Source organism: Oncorhynchus gorbuscha, linkage group LG06 (genome assembly GCF_021184085.1).
Source record: "Oncorhynchus gorbuscha isolate QuinsamMale2020 ecotype Even-year linkage group LG06, OgorEven_v1.0, whole genome shotgun sequence".
NCBI classification, from domain to species: domain Eukaryota; kingdom Metazoa; phylum Chordata; class Actinopteri; order Salmoniformes; family Salmonidae; genus Oncorhynchus; species Oncorhynchus gorbuscha.
The window spans coordinates 85,048,783-85,065,418 of NC_060178.1; the positions used below are offsets into that span (position 1 = coordinate 85,048,783).

General features: G+C 44.4%; 1 pseudogene; it reads right to left on the reverse strand.

Moving 5' to 3' along the window:
- LOC124038463 overlaps positions 1–16,636 on the reverse strand; it is a 961,073-nt pseudogene that overhangs the window by 106,432 nt on the left and 838,005 nt on the right.

A 16,636-nucleotide genomic window follows, 5' to 3' on the forward strand; every position in this document is an offset into this window, starting at 1 on the left:
TCTACTTCTCCCCCCTCTCTCTCCATGTATCTCTCTCTCCATGTCTCTCTTTCTCCATTTCTCTCTCTCTCCATGTCTCTCTCACTACTTCTCTCCCTCTCCCTGTCTCTCTCACTACTTCTCTCCCTCTTTCTCTCTCTACTTCTCCCCCATCTCTCTCTCTCTCTCTCTCTCTCCATCTCTCTCCATGTCTCTCTCTCTCCATGTCTCTCTCTCCATGTCTCTCTTTCTCCATGTCTCTCTTTCTCCATGTCTCTCTCTCTCTCTACTTCTCTCCCTCTTTCTCCCTCCCTATTTCTCTCTCCATCAGCAGAGGGAAACAATTCCTCTGTTTGAATGCATCCTTTCTCCCTCTAAATGACTGGATAGGTAGAAGCTATGTGATGGAACCATTGCTAACACTATCTGATTGAGTTAGACAGAGAGACAGACAGGAATGATGGATGCCTGTTGAAAGGATCCACACAAAACAGTGCCTATGGCTCTCCACCTCAGCTCACCCCAGGCTCTTGTGCTGAACTGTGCCATGGTTATTCCCCAATCTCCACTGTGAGAGCTGGAGAGCACTGATGCGGCACGAGTCTGTAATGACATGAACATTATCATACACAACCAGCCCAGGCTTCCCCTCTGCTGCATGCCACCACCGGAACGGTGTGTGTGTGTGTGTGTGTGTGTGTGTGTGTGTGTGTGTGTGTGTGTGTGTGTGTGTGTGTGTGTGTGTGTGTGTGTGTGTGTGTGTGTGTGTGTGTGTGTGTGTGTGTGTGTGTGTGTGTGTGTGTGTGTGTGTGTGTGTGTGTGTGTGTGTGTGTGTGTGTGTGTGTGTGTGTGTGTGTGTGTGTGCCTGTGTGTGTGTGCCTGTGTGTGTGTCTGCACACGTGTGCAGTCTGTCAGTATGTCTGCCTGTCCACAGGGAGGAGACCCACCCACTCACACAGGTGAAAACACCTACACACACATCTACCCTATACCTCTTAGGTGGTGCACTAAATCCCTTATTTCTGTCTCGTTAGCAGCCTCTCACGACAACTCCAATCTCTCTCTGTTCCCGGACTCAAAATTCTCTCCCACTCTTTCTCCAACTGTAAAACACAATAGCCAAATATCTGTAAAGTGACCACTCTACAGGCCCCGGCACACTGCTCCTCTACTGTGCTGCACTTACAATGTCCAAGCTCTCTAAAGTGACTGTCAATTTAAAACAGTCTGACAAATACTGACAATAGCCTCCTACTCTCCAGCTTCTATATTGCCTGTGGCAGTGCTTGACTTGGGCAGGAGCTCACTGGAGCTGAGGACCAGCACCGTTCTACTGCTTGAGCTCCTGTATCTCTTATAGAATACTAGCTCAAAAGTATTGTGGAGAACCTGCACCTAAATATAAACAGTACCGGAACCCAAAATAAGTACTGGAATCTATTTCTGTCAAAGTCAAGTACTGGTCTAAAACAGATTGAAGGCTCCTAAACCAGTTATGGAGAAAGGAACAGAGCATATCATGTGTGGAAGGGTGATGCTAATGAAAACCTTAGATGCCCACGTGCAGTGGTGTGTGTGTGTGGTGTGTGTGTGTGTGTGTGTGTGTGTGTGTGTGTGTGTGTGTGTGTGTGTGTGTGTGTGTGTGTGTGTGTGTGTGTGTGTGTGTGTGTGTGTGTGTGTGTGTGTGTGTGTGTGTGTGTGTGTGTGTGTGTGTGTGTGTGTGTGTGCGTGTGTGTGTGTGCTTGCGTGTGTGTGCTTGCGTGCGTGTGTGTGTGCGTGTGTGTGTGTGTGTGAGAGAGAGTGTGCGTGAGAGCGAGAGCAAAAGTGACAGGAGACCTCAATGGCAAGTTCTAGCCTGTCATAAGACTGTGCTTTAGATGAAATGTAAATGTATTAGTAGTTACACAGATCAGCAGATGTTAAAGCAGGTGCAGTGTGATGCTTGTGTTTCTAGCTCCAGAAGTGCAGTAAATGGTACAATGCGGATACACAAATAATCCCAAGACATAAAGTGAACAAAAAAGAACAAGAAGCAAGAAATTAAGAAATGTCAGAGTCCGGAACATAAATATGCCAAGAGATTTTTCTACTGAGTTATTTGTGTGTGTGTCTGTGCGTGTGTGTGTAGCTCAGTACATATAGGCCAAGTACATAAACCCTAAAGCTTGTTCCTAACAGAACTCTCATGCCAAACTTTATTTTTCTCTCTTTCTCTCAGCTCTTCTTTTTCTCTCTCCAGCCCTCTACTCTGATTTGAAGTTGAGTTTCAGGGTTTGGGGGCAGAGTAAATATTTCATGTAAGGCTGTCTGAACTCTGATCTGAAAGAGCAAAAGAGAGAGGCTTCAGAAGACTGGCCATGGTCAACCCTTTCCTGACAATCTCTCTCTCTCTCTCTCTCTCTCTCTCTCTCTCTCTCTCTCTCTCTCTCTCTCTCTCTCTCTCTCTCTCTCTCTCTCTCTCTCTCTCTCTCTCTCTCTCTCTCTCTCTCTCTCTCTCTCTCTCTCTCTCTCTCTCTCTCTCTCTCTCTCTCTCTCTCTCTCTCTCTCTCTCTCTCTCTCTCTCTCTCTCTCTCTCTCTCTCTCTCTCTCTCTCTCTCTCTCTCTCTCTCTCTCTCTCTCTCTCTCTCTCTCTCTCTCTCTCAAGCTAGTGCCTGGCAGATCTGTCCAGACAGTGGTGAGGAAAACGAGAACTAAATTAAATTGAACGGCAATTTAAAAAGATGGCAGAGGAAGAGTGAGCCTTTATCAAGGAGCTTTATCCCCTTCTTTCTGCCCCCTCTTGTTCTTCCCTCTCTACTTTCACAGACCTACTAAATCTGAAGATATTGCCTTTTTACGGTGGAGGTTGTGTGTGTGTGTGTGTGTGTCTGTACTTGCATGCACGTTTATCTGTGTGCATGACACTCTTCACTCACCGATACTGTAGTGGCGGTGAGGGTGGGTGTGTTGTTCTCGTTGCCGGTCTGTTCACTGTGTGTCTGTGTGGCTGTGTACAGCGTTAGGGCGTGCTCAGCCACTGCACTCTGCCCTGTGTAGTCTGCCGGCGGGTGGGGGTGGGGGTGAGGAGGGTGGGGGCGGTGTACTCCGCTGGGATACCGTTCTGGGGGGGAAGGGGGTACTGGGCTGGTGGGTAGGGCTGGGCCATCGCTTCAGGAGGGGCTGGTGCCTCTTGGTTACCCTGAAGAGAGCGAGGTGGAGAGAGAGAGGGAAAGGGAAAGAAAATGGTTCATCATTATCGGCCAAGCAGTGTACAAAGCTGAGTACACACTACGAAAAGAGAGTTCCTCAAGGGTTCTTTGGGAAGGGTGATGGTTCTTTGTGAAACCATACTGACCCAAATAACCTTTTGAGCCCAATGGTTCTTTGCCGTTCAGAATATGATTCTTTCCTCTTTAGTGATAATGAAAATGTCGGGCAGCAGCGGATGATTTGCTGACCTCTGTTTTTGTCAAACTGTGAGTGAGAGTCATTCCAGTTGATCTAATGTGTTGTGTTCTGATATTACATGTTAGATATGACTATGGCCAGTGACAGTGTCTTGAGAAAGACTCACATATGGCCTTGTGTCAATTGAGAACTGACATTTAAATCAGTGGTTATCAAACCTCTCCTAGCACACCTGATTCAACTTGACAATTAACACAATAATAACACATATGGACTTTAAACAATACAATATGGCTGACCAGAATTTAAAAAAACTGTATGGTTCTTCAAAAGGATCTACAAAGAACTTCTTTATAGAACCATTGTCCATAAAGATTCTATAAAGAACCATAAGAAAGAGTTCTACATAGCCCCAAAAGGATCTACAAAGAACTTCTTTATAGAACCATTGTCCATAAAGATTCTATAAAGAACCATAAGAAAGAGTTCTACATAGCCCCAAAAGGATCTACAAAGAACTTCTTTATAGAACCATTGTCCATAAAGATGCTATAAAGAACCATAAGAAAGAGTTCTACATAGCCCCAAAAGGATCTACAAAGAACTTCTTTATAGAACCATTGTCCATAAAGATGCTATAAAGAACCATAAGAAAGAGTTCTACATTAGCCCCCAAAAGGATTGTAACCATATCAGAACGCCTTTTTGGTGCTATCTAGCATATATTATTAATGGTTCTTTATAGGACCGTAGGAATTACTGGAGTTCTACTCTATATAGCACCAAAAAGGGATCCACTAGGGTTAAAAGCTTTAAAAAATGTATTTGGCACTATATAGAACACATTAGTGTGTGTGTACCATTTCAAATAAGAGACCACACGTGATTTCCCGACCCTGTCCTCGGGGACCGACAGGGCCACGTTCAGTAGTCAAACGTTGTCGAACGTTGCGGAAAGAAATGCCACCAACAGAGAGGACGTGATTCGTTATTATTATACATGCCATAGAGGCATGTTTGTTGTAGATAGCATATTTCTATCTGAACGTTCCAAAACGTTGGGTCCGGCTGAACACGCCCCAAATGTGGAGAGGGTTGGGAACTACTGCTACCAGTGTGAGAGAGTGAAGAAACAGAAGGGTGGGGAAAGGGAAGGAGGTCGAAACAGAGAGAGACACGAGACAAAAACTCAGTTTGGTCTGTCTATTTAAATTGAGTTAAATGATCACCCACGGTTTTGCAATAAAAACCCACAAGTGTTAAGAATGAGAAATGACACAAGCAATAAATGCCCTGTCTCTCTGTCCCTCAATAAAATGCCAGGAGAGAGATGCTCAAATCTAATCAACACACACAGCAGACAGACACCAGTCACACACACACACACACACACACACACACACACACACACACACACACACACACACACACACACACACACACACACACACACACACACACACACACACACACACACACACACACACACACACACACACACACACACACACACACACACACACACACACACACACACACAAAATTGTGAGAATAGCTGTTGAAATAGAGAAAATGTGTGTGATCCTACATGGAGAGGGATATCCTATTAGCTCTCATGGTAGATAAGCAGACTGTTTGATCATTACAAGACACACTGTTTATTTAGTGGAACATTGCTTGATAGACAGACACGCACACACACACACGCTGGCCATCACTTAATATAGCTTGCACCCGGTTACTCAACCCTGCACCTTAGAGGCTGCTGCCTTATGTACATACATGGAATCACTGGTCACTTTAATAATGGAACACTAGTCACATTAATAATGTTTACATACTGCTTTACTCATCTCATATGTATATACACCGTATTCTATTCTACTGTATTTTAGTCAATGCCACTCCGACATTGCTCGTCCTAATATTTATTTCTTAATTTCATTATTTTACTTTTAGATTTGTGTGTATTGTTAGATACTACTGCACTGTTGAAGCTAGGAACACACGCATTAAGCTACACCCACAATAACATCTGATAAATATGTGTATGTGACCAATAAAATTTGATTTGAACTACACATTCCCACACATTCTAAATGGGGGGTGGAGGGGTCTAAATGGCTTTCCTGAAAGAGACTGACCAAAGATCAATTAACTGATACATTTTGGATTATAACCTTTGATTTGAATTACAGGTTTTAATATATCACAGCTCTCTTCACTGACATGGGAATTTCTTCCCTCAGTTTTTCAACCGCCCTACCTTACCAGACCACCCACAGCCTCTCTCTCTCTCGCTCTCTCTCTCTAACTCAATCTTTCTCTCTCACTGTCTTTCTCATCACTCACTCTTAATGTTGACCAGTTCCCCTGTCTCTGTCTCTCTCTCTCACTCCCCCTGTGTGTGTCAGATAAATATCTTTATTTTTTATCTCAGCTTCCTTCTCTCTCCTCTCCTCTCTCTCTCTCTCTCTCTCTTCCTAGAAGGTGATAGATCCCATACACTGGAGGTTGGTGGTACTTTAATTGGGGAGGACAGGCTCGTGGTAATGGCTGTAGTGGACTTTGTGGAATGGCCTCAAGCACAAACACCTGGTTTCCATGTGTGTGATGCCATTCTATTGACACCTTTCCAGCCATTATTATGAGCCGTCCTCCCCTCAGCAGCCTCCACATATATTCTATTATTATGTGTCTAAAGAAATCTGGCGGTTATCAATGATGATAGATACAGCACATCCCATTCACCGTGAATTGTTTTTTAAAATTTTATTCTGGGAAAAATTCTTAAACTTTTCAAAGATAAGAAAAGAAAAGGACAAAACAAAGTAGAGAAAGAAAGTGGCAAAAATCGGAAAATGTAAAATCGATCAACATCAGACAACTTTTTACAGGTAAACCACAATTGACCTCAGCCTTTTCCAAAGGTTTCTGTGATCAATATAGCTATTGAGGTTTCCTATTCTTATCCATTGAGATGGATGACGTTTTAACCAAACGAAGCGTTTTGCCGATCAGTCACTTAGCTCCAGCTTTTGGCACCCATACTTTCCTCTGGCTGCAGCTTTTGCTCAATTGTTTATTGCCACAAACACCACGCCCATCTGAGAAACAACACAACTACACAGAAGAGGAGCTGTGTCAGGACTCGATTCAATCCGTACCACTGAAGATTCGCGCTTTAGCGCAACTGACATTTTAAGGCAATATTCCAATGTTCGTGGAGCCTGAATTCACAGTAAAAGCTGCGTATGTCTTCTCATTTAGAAATGACGCTTACATTTCAATGGCGCTATAGCGCAGATCTTCAGTGCGACGGAATGAATTGGGCCCTTGGTGATTTATGAGGACAACTACAATAAAATAAAATGTTTTTGGTCACATACACATATTTCGTAGCCGTTGTTGCAGGTGTAGCGAAATGCTTGCAACAAGCGGTACAAAAACAGTTATACATTTAAAATACACTTACATATTGTAAAATTACAAGTGTGGGAAAAAAACATTTAGTAAATGAGTCATTTGAACCTTCACAGAACATCTCTACTTACGTTCTGGGAATGCAGTGGTATCCTGACCATTTGCTGGGTAACTTATCAGAATTTGTATCTTGATGTATTTCTCACCGGTCTTAAATAGGGTTTTCTAAATAATGACAGTGACTTAATGCCAGACACCACAGGGTCATCTACAGTACCTATCCATTTGAGATGTGTTGTTATTTGGTCCATTTTCATAAAATAAACACAAAAATGTCATAAACTTCATGAATATGTATATTTTCTTTAGTTTATCATACTACCGTCCTCAAAATGGTAATGAACTTTAACCACTTTAAAATGGACATACATCAATAATTTAAAAGCTCACTACATTGAATAACATATCATTTAAAAAATATATATTTCAAAGTAACATACTTTGAAGAGATGGTGATTGGGTTTAAATAGGCATTTGTCATTTTGTACTCTATATGTGTTTAACTGCCATTTCCCAAGAGTCAGATTCTTCCCAACTCATTATTCTCAGCTTCAGAATCCTTTGCATTCACCAAATGTTGTGTAGTTATCCTTAGATAATGTATATTATATGTTGATATGTTATACATTTTTATTCTATACAACATTATCTGTAGAAAAATGCGCCAAAAATGCATTTTACGTACATCTTTAATATTTTACAGACAGAAAGATTTTAAAACGTATTTATCCACAATCTGCTCTGGACAAGTCCAGTCCTGGAGTGTCTTAACAAAATGAAACCAGAATATTATGACGGACTTCATCCATTATTCAGACAAATTTATTTGAGCGATATGCAAATATTTAATGAGATTTGGCCTCATTTGCATATTTGAATACAATATTTCTGAACTATTGTAATACAAAAAAAGTGTTATGTTTGTGTCTACATTAAACTGGTAAAAGTTGATTGTGGTATGATTAAGATAAATATTTGACCCTATGTCATGCTTACGGTTTTCACCATAACGACCCCATAACATCACAGTAATATTTTTCTCTGCACATCCAATCTAATTACCCACACTCAGTTCTACATGTGCTCCAGTTGTTGACTGGAGAAGTGGCTTTGCACAAAAGGAGCTCATGAGAACATTCAGTGCAGAACACTGAGTGCTTGGTTAAGAAATGGCACTCAGCTCTGTATGAGAGCCGCAGTGAGAAATGGCACTCAGCTCTGTATGTGAGAGCCGCAGTGAGAAATGGCACTCAGCTCTGTATGTGAGAGCCGCAGTGAGAAATGACACTCAGCTCTGTATGTGAGAGCCGCAGTGAGAAATGGCACTCAGCTCTGTATGTGAGAGCCGCAGTGAGAAATGGTTTGCGTCAAGTCTTCTTTTTAATAAACCTAAATCAGAAAAGCGATGTGTAATATATCTCACACTAGAGCCTGCACTGCTGCTGCACACACACACGCACACACACGCACACGCACACATGCACACGCACACATGCACACACACGCACACACACACGCACACACACACACACAGAGTAAGTGTCGCAGTATGAAACAGCTTCCTCTCCTACAAAAAGAGAGTGAAAAAAGAAGAATAGAAAGTGAAGGGAGGGACAAAGGGAAGAGGAGAAGAGGAGAAAAGAGAGAGGAATCAGGGAAATAAGATTTGGAATAAAACAGAAAGAAGAAGAGAGACAGAGAGAGAGTGCAAGGGTATAAGAGAGTAGAGCGACCGAGTAGAGAGAGAGAACAGAAGAGAGAGTCATATCGAGATAGAAAGAGAAGAATGAGGGAGAGAGAGAGAAAAAGAGAAAGAGAGAAAGACAGATGGAAGTTATCTCTCTTTCTCTCTACTGAACTATCAGATTGACTGAGAAGGTGAAGCACTAAACACTGTATGATTCTTGTTGACAAGTTGTGTTGGTACATTTTTTCTGTTATGAGCTAAATCCTACTATCCATCGATCCCTTCATCCCCCTGCCTCCTTCCTCTCTCCTTTCCTCTCGCTCTCTCTTCATCAGTGAGCTGCAGTCTCAATCCCTCCCTCATTGAGTTTATTTACCTCTGGATCAACAGACCATCATGTTACATGTCCTATTGACTCACACATACTATGTGAACAGCATGACCACACACTCACACAGACACTGAAGAGAGTTCACTCTCTCTCTCTCTCTGTCTCTCTCTCTCTCTGTCTCTCTGTCTCTCTGTCTCTCTGTCTCTCTGTCTCTCTGTCTCTCTCTCTCTCTCTCTCTCTCTCTCTCTCTCTCTCTCTCTCTCTCTCTCTCTCTCTCTCTCTCTCTCTCTCTCTCTCTCTCTCTCTCTCTCTCTCTCTCTCTCTCTCTCTCTCTCTCTCTCTCTCTCTCTCTCTCTCTCTCTCTCTCTATATATATATATATATGTATATATACACACTGAGTATACCAAACATTAGGAACACCTTCCTAATATTGAGTTGCACTCCCCTATTGCCCTCATAATAGCCTCTGTTCATCGGGAATGGGCTCTACAAGGGGTCGAAAGTGTTCCACATGGATACTGACCCTTGTTGATTCCAATGCTTCCCACAGTTGTGTCAAGGTGGCTGGATGTCCTTTGGGTGGTGGACCATTCTTGATACACACGGGAAACTGTTGAGCGTGAAAAACTCAGACGCGTTGCAGTTCTTGACACAAATCCGTGTGCCTGGTACCTACTACCTTACCCTGTTCAAAGGCCCAGTCTTGCCCATTCCCCCACTAAATGGCAAACACACAATCCATGTCTCAATTGTCTCAAGGCTTAAAAATCCTTCTTTAACCTGTCTCCTCCCCTTCATCTACACTGATTGAAGGGGATTTAACAAGTGACATCAATGAGGGATCATAACTTTCAACTGGATTCACCTGGTCAGTCTGTCATGGAAAGATCAGGTGTTCTTAATGTTTTGTATATTCAGTGTATTTGTTACACCTGTGTGTGAGAAAGCTGTAACAATTGAACTCAATATTTGGTTATAATGCCCCATAAATTTAAAGTGTACAGACCACAGGAGGTTGGTAGCACCTTAATTGGGGAGGACGGGCTCGTGGTAATGGCCGGAGCGAAATTAATGGAATGGTAGCAAATACAACAAGCACGTGGTTTCCATGTGTTTGACGCAATTCCATTTGCTCTCTTCCACCCATTATTATCAGCCGTCCTCCCCTCAGCAGCCTCCATTGGTATAGGGAAAAGATTGGCAGCAAGTCTTAAAAGATTATGATCTGTCAAAATCATGTTTTTTAAGAAAGAGGAGGATATTTGGATGAAACCATATTATGATGATAGAAGTAAGAAAAATGACTGTTGCTTCTACATTGATAAAGTTTGATCATAAAGTTACAGGTCCCCTCCACCATGTCAAACACTTGGATTCAGGAGGCAGGATTAGTAAGGGGATAAGGGTGACATCACCCTAACTCTCATTTTAATACACCAATGATAACATGATATTCTCTTACCTCATTTAAATAAGTAGCTACTTCCTTGTAACCAACACCAGAGAAGGTGTGTGTGCAGAGGGACGTGGTTTATATAGCTAGATAGCTACTCTGCTCGTGGGAGTGTTTGACTGTAAGGGTGTCAGCGAATATAATACAAGTTTACCCTATTCATCTCTGGCAAAGATACTTATTCACCAGTGTCTGGTGTTAGCTAGTTAGTGGCTAGCTGGGTCTTCAGCCAGCATGGAACAAAAGGTGGGAAGGGTCATTCAAAACTCAGACGCAGTTGTCAAGTCAACACGTCCGTCAGTGCTTCTGTTAACCACATCACAAGAGCCATGCCAAACGGGAGATGCAGCCCAAAAAATGTTGACATCATTGCTGCAATGTCGATCTTTGACTTGCTTTGTGTATCACCAAATTTGCTTGAAACAATTTTACTGCAGCACTGCTCACTGCATCGAAGTTTGTTGTTTGTATGCGTTTCAAAGAGCTGTCAGTCAAGGCGAGCTCATGAATATAAGCTCCCCGCCCACTCAGCCTGTGTTTTCCAACTTCCTGGGAGTGATGGGAAACCTAGGCTTTCTGAAGGCTTCGGAGCTTTCACCAAATTGTGTCAAATTGTGCCGAAAAATGGTTAATTACTCAGAGCTTCATTATCAGTTCACAATGCACATTAATGACATCTGTTGGTGAGTTTTTATCTCCACTGTTTTCATCAAAACTATGTGACACAGCAGTAAGTTGTTGGCTTTAGTAGCCTATTATCAGTTGGAATACCAGGTTTGCATCTTACATCATGCTTCTCCTTTTCACCAGGAAGTTTATTGTATAAAAAAACGGAATCTATGGCATTGTTAAGGATGCTTAAGACAGAAGCCTGTACTATACTAAATAAAACAAATGAACAAATCGAAATAGTGTTTCTTCAACGTAAGTCATACCCTCACATTTTAATCAGGTTATTTTCAGGATGCAGGTTCAGGATGCATGTCCTATTGGGGGCATTTTAATCAGTTTATTTTCAGGATGCATGTCCTATTGGGGGCATTTTAATCAGGTTATTTTCAGGATGCATGTCCTATTGGGGGCATTTTAATCAGGTTATTTTCAGGATGCAGGTTCAGGATACATGTCCTATTGGGGGCATTTTAATCAGGTTATTTTCAGGATGCAGGTTCAGGATGCATGTCCTATTGGGGGCATTTTAATCAGGTTATTTTCAGGATGCATGTCCTATTGGGGGCATTTTAATCAGGTTATTTTCAGGATGCATGTCCTATTGGGGGCATTTTAATCAGGTTATTTTCAGGATGCAGGTTCAGGATACATGTCCTATTGGGGGCATTTTAATCAGGTTATTTTCAGGATGCAGGTTCAGGATGCATGTCCTATTGGGGGCATTTTAATCAGGTTATTTTCAGGATGCATGTCCTATTGGGGGCATTTTAATCAGGTTATTTTCAGGATGCATGTCCTATTGGGGGCATTTTAATCAGGTTATTTTCAGGGTGCATGTCCTATTGGGGCATTTTAATCAGGTTATTTTCAGGATGCATGTCCTATTGGGGGCATTTTAATCAGGTTATTTTCAGGATGCATGTCCTATTGGGGGCATTTTAATCAGGTTATTTTCAGGATGCATGTCCTATTGGGGGCATTTTAATCAGGTTATTTTCAGGATGCATGTCCTATTGGGGGCATTTTAATCAGGTTATTTTTGGCTACCCATAAAAGTAAATATCATTCCTGTTCATCATGTTCAGTTTATTCTCTCCACATCTCCCTTGTCTTCAAATATTATATACTGAACAAAAATATAAATGCATCATGTAATCTGTCAGTTTTATGAGCCGAAATCCCAATTTTTTTCCATATGCACAAAATGTTTATTTTTCTGAAATTATTTACACAAATTATTGAGCATTTTTCCATTGCCAAGATGCAGGAAAGTCTACCAGAGCTGTTCTCACCAGAGACTTAGTAACATTATTATTTAAATATCATATCAAAATGGTAACAAACCCAACATTGGGATCAGCAGAGGCACTTGAGGAACACATAGTCTTGGGTAAGACCTACAGAAATATCTGTACTCAACATACCAATACCAATACAGCAGAACAGATGAACCGGAATGACATTAACCCTCATGGGTGGCCGAAAAAAATGTCCTGAAAGCCACACCCCTACTAAGCCACGCCTCCAGTCTTCTGATCTGATCCAGTGGGTCATAGCTCAATAACCCAGCATCAATAACCCAGCACCACTAACCCAGCATCAATAACCCAGCATCAATAACCCAGCATCAATAACCCAGCATCAATAACCCAGCATCAATAACCCAGCACCAATAACCCAGCATCAATAACCCAGCACCAATAACCCAGCATCAATAACCCAGCATCAATAACCCAGCATCAATAACCCAGCATCAATAACCCAGCATCACTAACCCAGCACCAATAACCCAGCATCAATAACCCAGCATCAATAACCCAGCATCAATAACCCAGCATCAATAACCCAGCATCAATAACCCAGCACCAATAACCCAGCATCAATAACCCAGCATCAATAACCCAGCACCAATAACCCAGCATCAATAACCCAGCATCAATAACCCAGCACCAATAACCCAGCATCAATAACCCAGCACCAATAACCCAGCATCAATAACCCAGCATCAATAACCCAGCACCAATAACCCAGCATCAATAACTCAGCATCAATAACCCAGCATCAATAACCCAGCATCAATAACCCAGCATCAATAACCCAACACCCCAACTGGGTGACCCAACTGGCTCGTTCAAAATAACCCAATGTCTGTTCTGTCCCATATTTACCCAAATTTGGTTGTTTTTAACCCAGCATTTGGTTTTGTAGTCTCACCCAGTCTTCTGGAGTTTAACAGTAACTCTAACCCAGAGAAGTTTCACCAAGTCCACCAAGTCAAAGTCTGAGGTATCGTCTTAAATAGCACCCTATTCTCTTTATAGTACTTTTGAGAGTTGGATAATGCAACCCATTTGCTTCCTGCATTGGTCACATAGCCTATAACATGCATTCATGACATGATACATGGCTCCAAGTAACCACAGGAACTAAAATAATCTTCTCATTTTGTGTTTATTAGCTTGTTGATTTGTGCAGCCTTTCTCATTCTCAGTTTCCATTTGTTTTCTCCTCCCCTCTCTGTTTCTCTGTTTATTTAGCTGCTCATTTCCCGCCATAATTACTGCAAATGGAGAATTAGCGTCTTTTCAGCAAGGGAGGGTTTAATTTCATGACTATATTATGCCAGGAACAGATGGGGGCTATTTTACAGTACATAATATATTATAAAACAGAATATATTATAACACAGTATATTTGAGGTGTAAAATCATTATTTAATGGTACTTGGCTTAGCCTGATAGATGGTCAGTGTGTGTGTGCGCGTGCGCCTGCGGGCGTGTGCGTGTGTATGTAATGGGGGCAGCCCTACATTTAGTAAGCTTCACTCGTAGAAAAAAGGTGCTACGTAGAACCATAACGGGGAACCCTTTCTGATGCTCTTCTTAGAACCCTCTATAAAAGGTTATACCGAGAATCCTTTTATCTTTGAAGGGTTCTTCCTAGAACTCTCCATGTACGGTTCCACCAAGAACCAAGAGGAAGATTCATACAAGCTTCTTCACATCATTGATAGTCATGATATATTGCCTGACAGTCTATGTATTTAATGAAAAGTACAGAGACCTCACCTTCTAAAGATTCAACTGAAATTGTCCAAGATGAACTAGCTTGCTAGCTTGTGCTGACAGTTCCATTTGGACTTGTTAACTAAATTATACAGCCAACATTTTGTCTATGTTGACATTGATTCAATAAGCTAACAGTTGGATTAACACACCATGATGTGTGTATGACAGGATTGGATGTTGCATACAATTTCAATGTTGTTTGAGTTGCTTTATCAGCACATTTGCTTGAGGTAATCTCACTGCAACACCGCTCACTGTATCCATGTTCTATGTCATAGGTTTTTTCAAAGAATCGTCAGTCAAGGCGAGATCCCTGCCCACTCAGCATGTTAGCTCCCAGCCCACTCAACCTGTTAGCTCCCCGCCCACTCAACCTGTTAGCTCCCCGCCCACTCAGCCTGTTAGCTCCCCGCCCACTCAGCCTGTTAGCTCCCCGCCCACTCAGCCTGTTAGCTCCCCGCCCTCTCAGCCTGTTAGCTCCCCGCCCACTCAGCCTGTTAGCTCCCCGCCCACTCAGCCTACTAGCTCCCCGCCCACTCAGTCTACTAGAGCCCCACCCACTCAGCCTACTAGCTCCCCACCCACTCTGTCTAATAGATCCCCGCCCACTCAGCCTACTAGCTCCCCGCCCACTCAGCCTACTAGATCCCCGCCCACTCAGCCTACTAGCTTCCTGCAAACTCAATCTACTAGCTCCCCGCCCACTCAGCCTACCAGCTCCCCGCCCACTCAGCCTACTAGCTCCCCTTCCACTCAGCCTACTCGATCCCCTTCCACTCAGCGTACTAGCTCCCCGCCCACTCAGGCTACTAGCTCCCCGCCCACTCAGCCTACTAGATCCCCTTCCACTCAGCCTACTAGATCCCCTTCCACTCAGCCTACTAGATCCCCTTCCACTCAGGCTACTAGCTCCCCTTCCACTCAGGCTACTAGCTCCCCGTCCACTCAGGCTACTAGCTCCCCGTCCACTCAGCCTACTAGATCCCCGCTCACTCAGCCTACTAGCTCCCCGTCCACTCAGCCTACTAGATCCCCGCCCACTCAGCCTACTAGATCCTCGCCCACTCAGCCTACTAGATCCCCTTCCACTCAGCCTACTAGCTCCCCACCCACTCAGCCAACTAGCTCCCCGCCCACTCAGCCTACTAGGTCCCCGCACACTCAGTCTACTAGCTCAGCACCCACTCAGCCTACTAGCTCCCCGTCCACTCAGGCTACTAGCTCCCCGTCTACTCAGTCTACTAGATCCCCGCCCACTCAGGCTACTAGCTCCCCGTCCACTCAGTCTACTAGATCCCCGTCCACTCAGGCTACTAGATCCCCGTCCACTCAGGCTACTAGCTCCCCGTCCACTCTGTCTAATAGATCCCCGCCCACTCAGCCTACTAGCTCCCCGCCCACTCAGCCTACTAGATCCCCGCCCACTCAGCCTACTAGCTTCCTGCAAACTCAATCTACTAGCTCCCCGCCCACTCAGCCTACCAGCTCCCCGCCCACTCAGCCTACTAGCTCCCCTTCCACTCAGCCTACTAGATCCCCTTCCACTCAGCGTACTAGCTCCCCGCCCACTCAGGCTACTAGCTCCCCGCCCACTCAGCCTACTAGATCCCCTTCCACTCAGCCTACTAGATCCCCTTCCACTCAGCCTACTAGATCCCCTTCCACTCAGGCTACTAGCTCCCCTTCCACTCAGGCTACTAGCTCCCCGTCCACTCAGGCTACTAGCTCCCCGTCCACTCAGCCTACTAGATCCCCGCTCACTCAGCCTACTAGCTCCCCGTCCACTCAGCCTACTAGATCCCCGCCCACTCAGCCTACTAGATCCTCGCCCACTCAGCCTACTAGATCCCCTTCCACTCAGCCTACTAGCTCCCCACCCACTCAGCCAACTAGCTCCCCGCCCACTCAGCCTACTAGGTCCCCGCACACTCAGTCTACTAGCTCAGCACCCACTCAGCCTACTAGCTCCCGTCCACTCAGGCTACTAGCTCCCCGTCTACTCAGTCTACTAGATCCCCGCCCACTCAGGCTACTAGCTCCCCGTCCACTCAGTCTACTAGATCCCCGTCCACTCAGGCTACTAGATCCCCGTCCACTCAGGCTACTAGCTCCCCGTCCACTCAGTCTACTAGATCCCCCATCCACTCAGGCTACTAGATCCCCGCCCACTCAGGCTACTAGCTCCCCATCCACTCAGGCTACTAGCTCCCCGTCTACTCAGTCTACTAGATCACCGTCCACTCAGGCTACTAGCTCCCCGTCCACTCAGGCTACTAGCTCCCCGTCCGCTCAGGCTACTAGCTCCCCGTCTACTCAGTCTACTAGCTCCCCGTCCACTCAGGCTACTAGCTCCCCGTCTACTCAGTCTACTAGATCCCTGTCCACTCAGGCTACTAGTTCCCCGTTCACTCAGGCTACTAGCTCCCCGTCCACTCAGCCTACTAGATCCCCGCTCACTCAGCCTACTAGCTCCCCGTCCACTCAGCCTACTAGATCCCCGCCCACTCAGCCTACTAGATCCTCGCCCACTCAGCCTACTAGATCCCCTTCCACTCAGCCTACTAGCTCCCCAC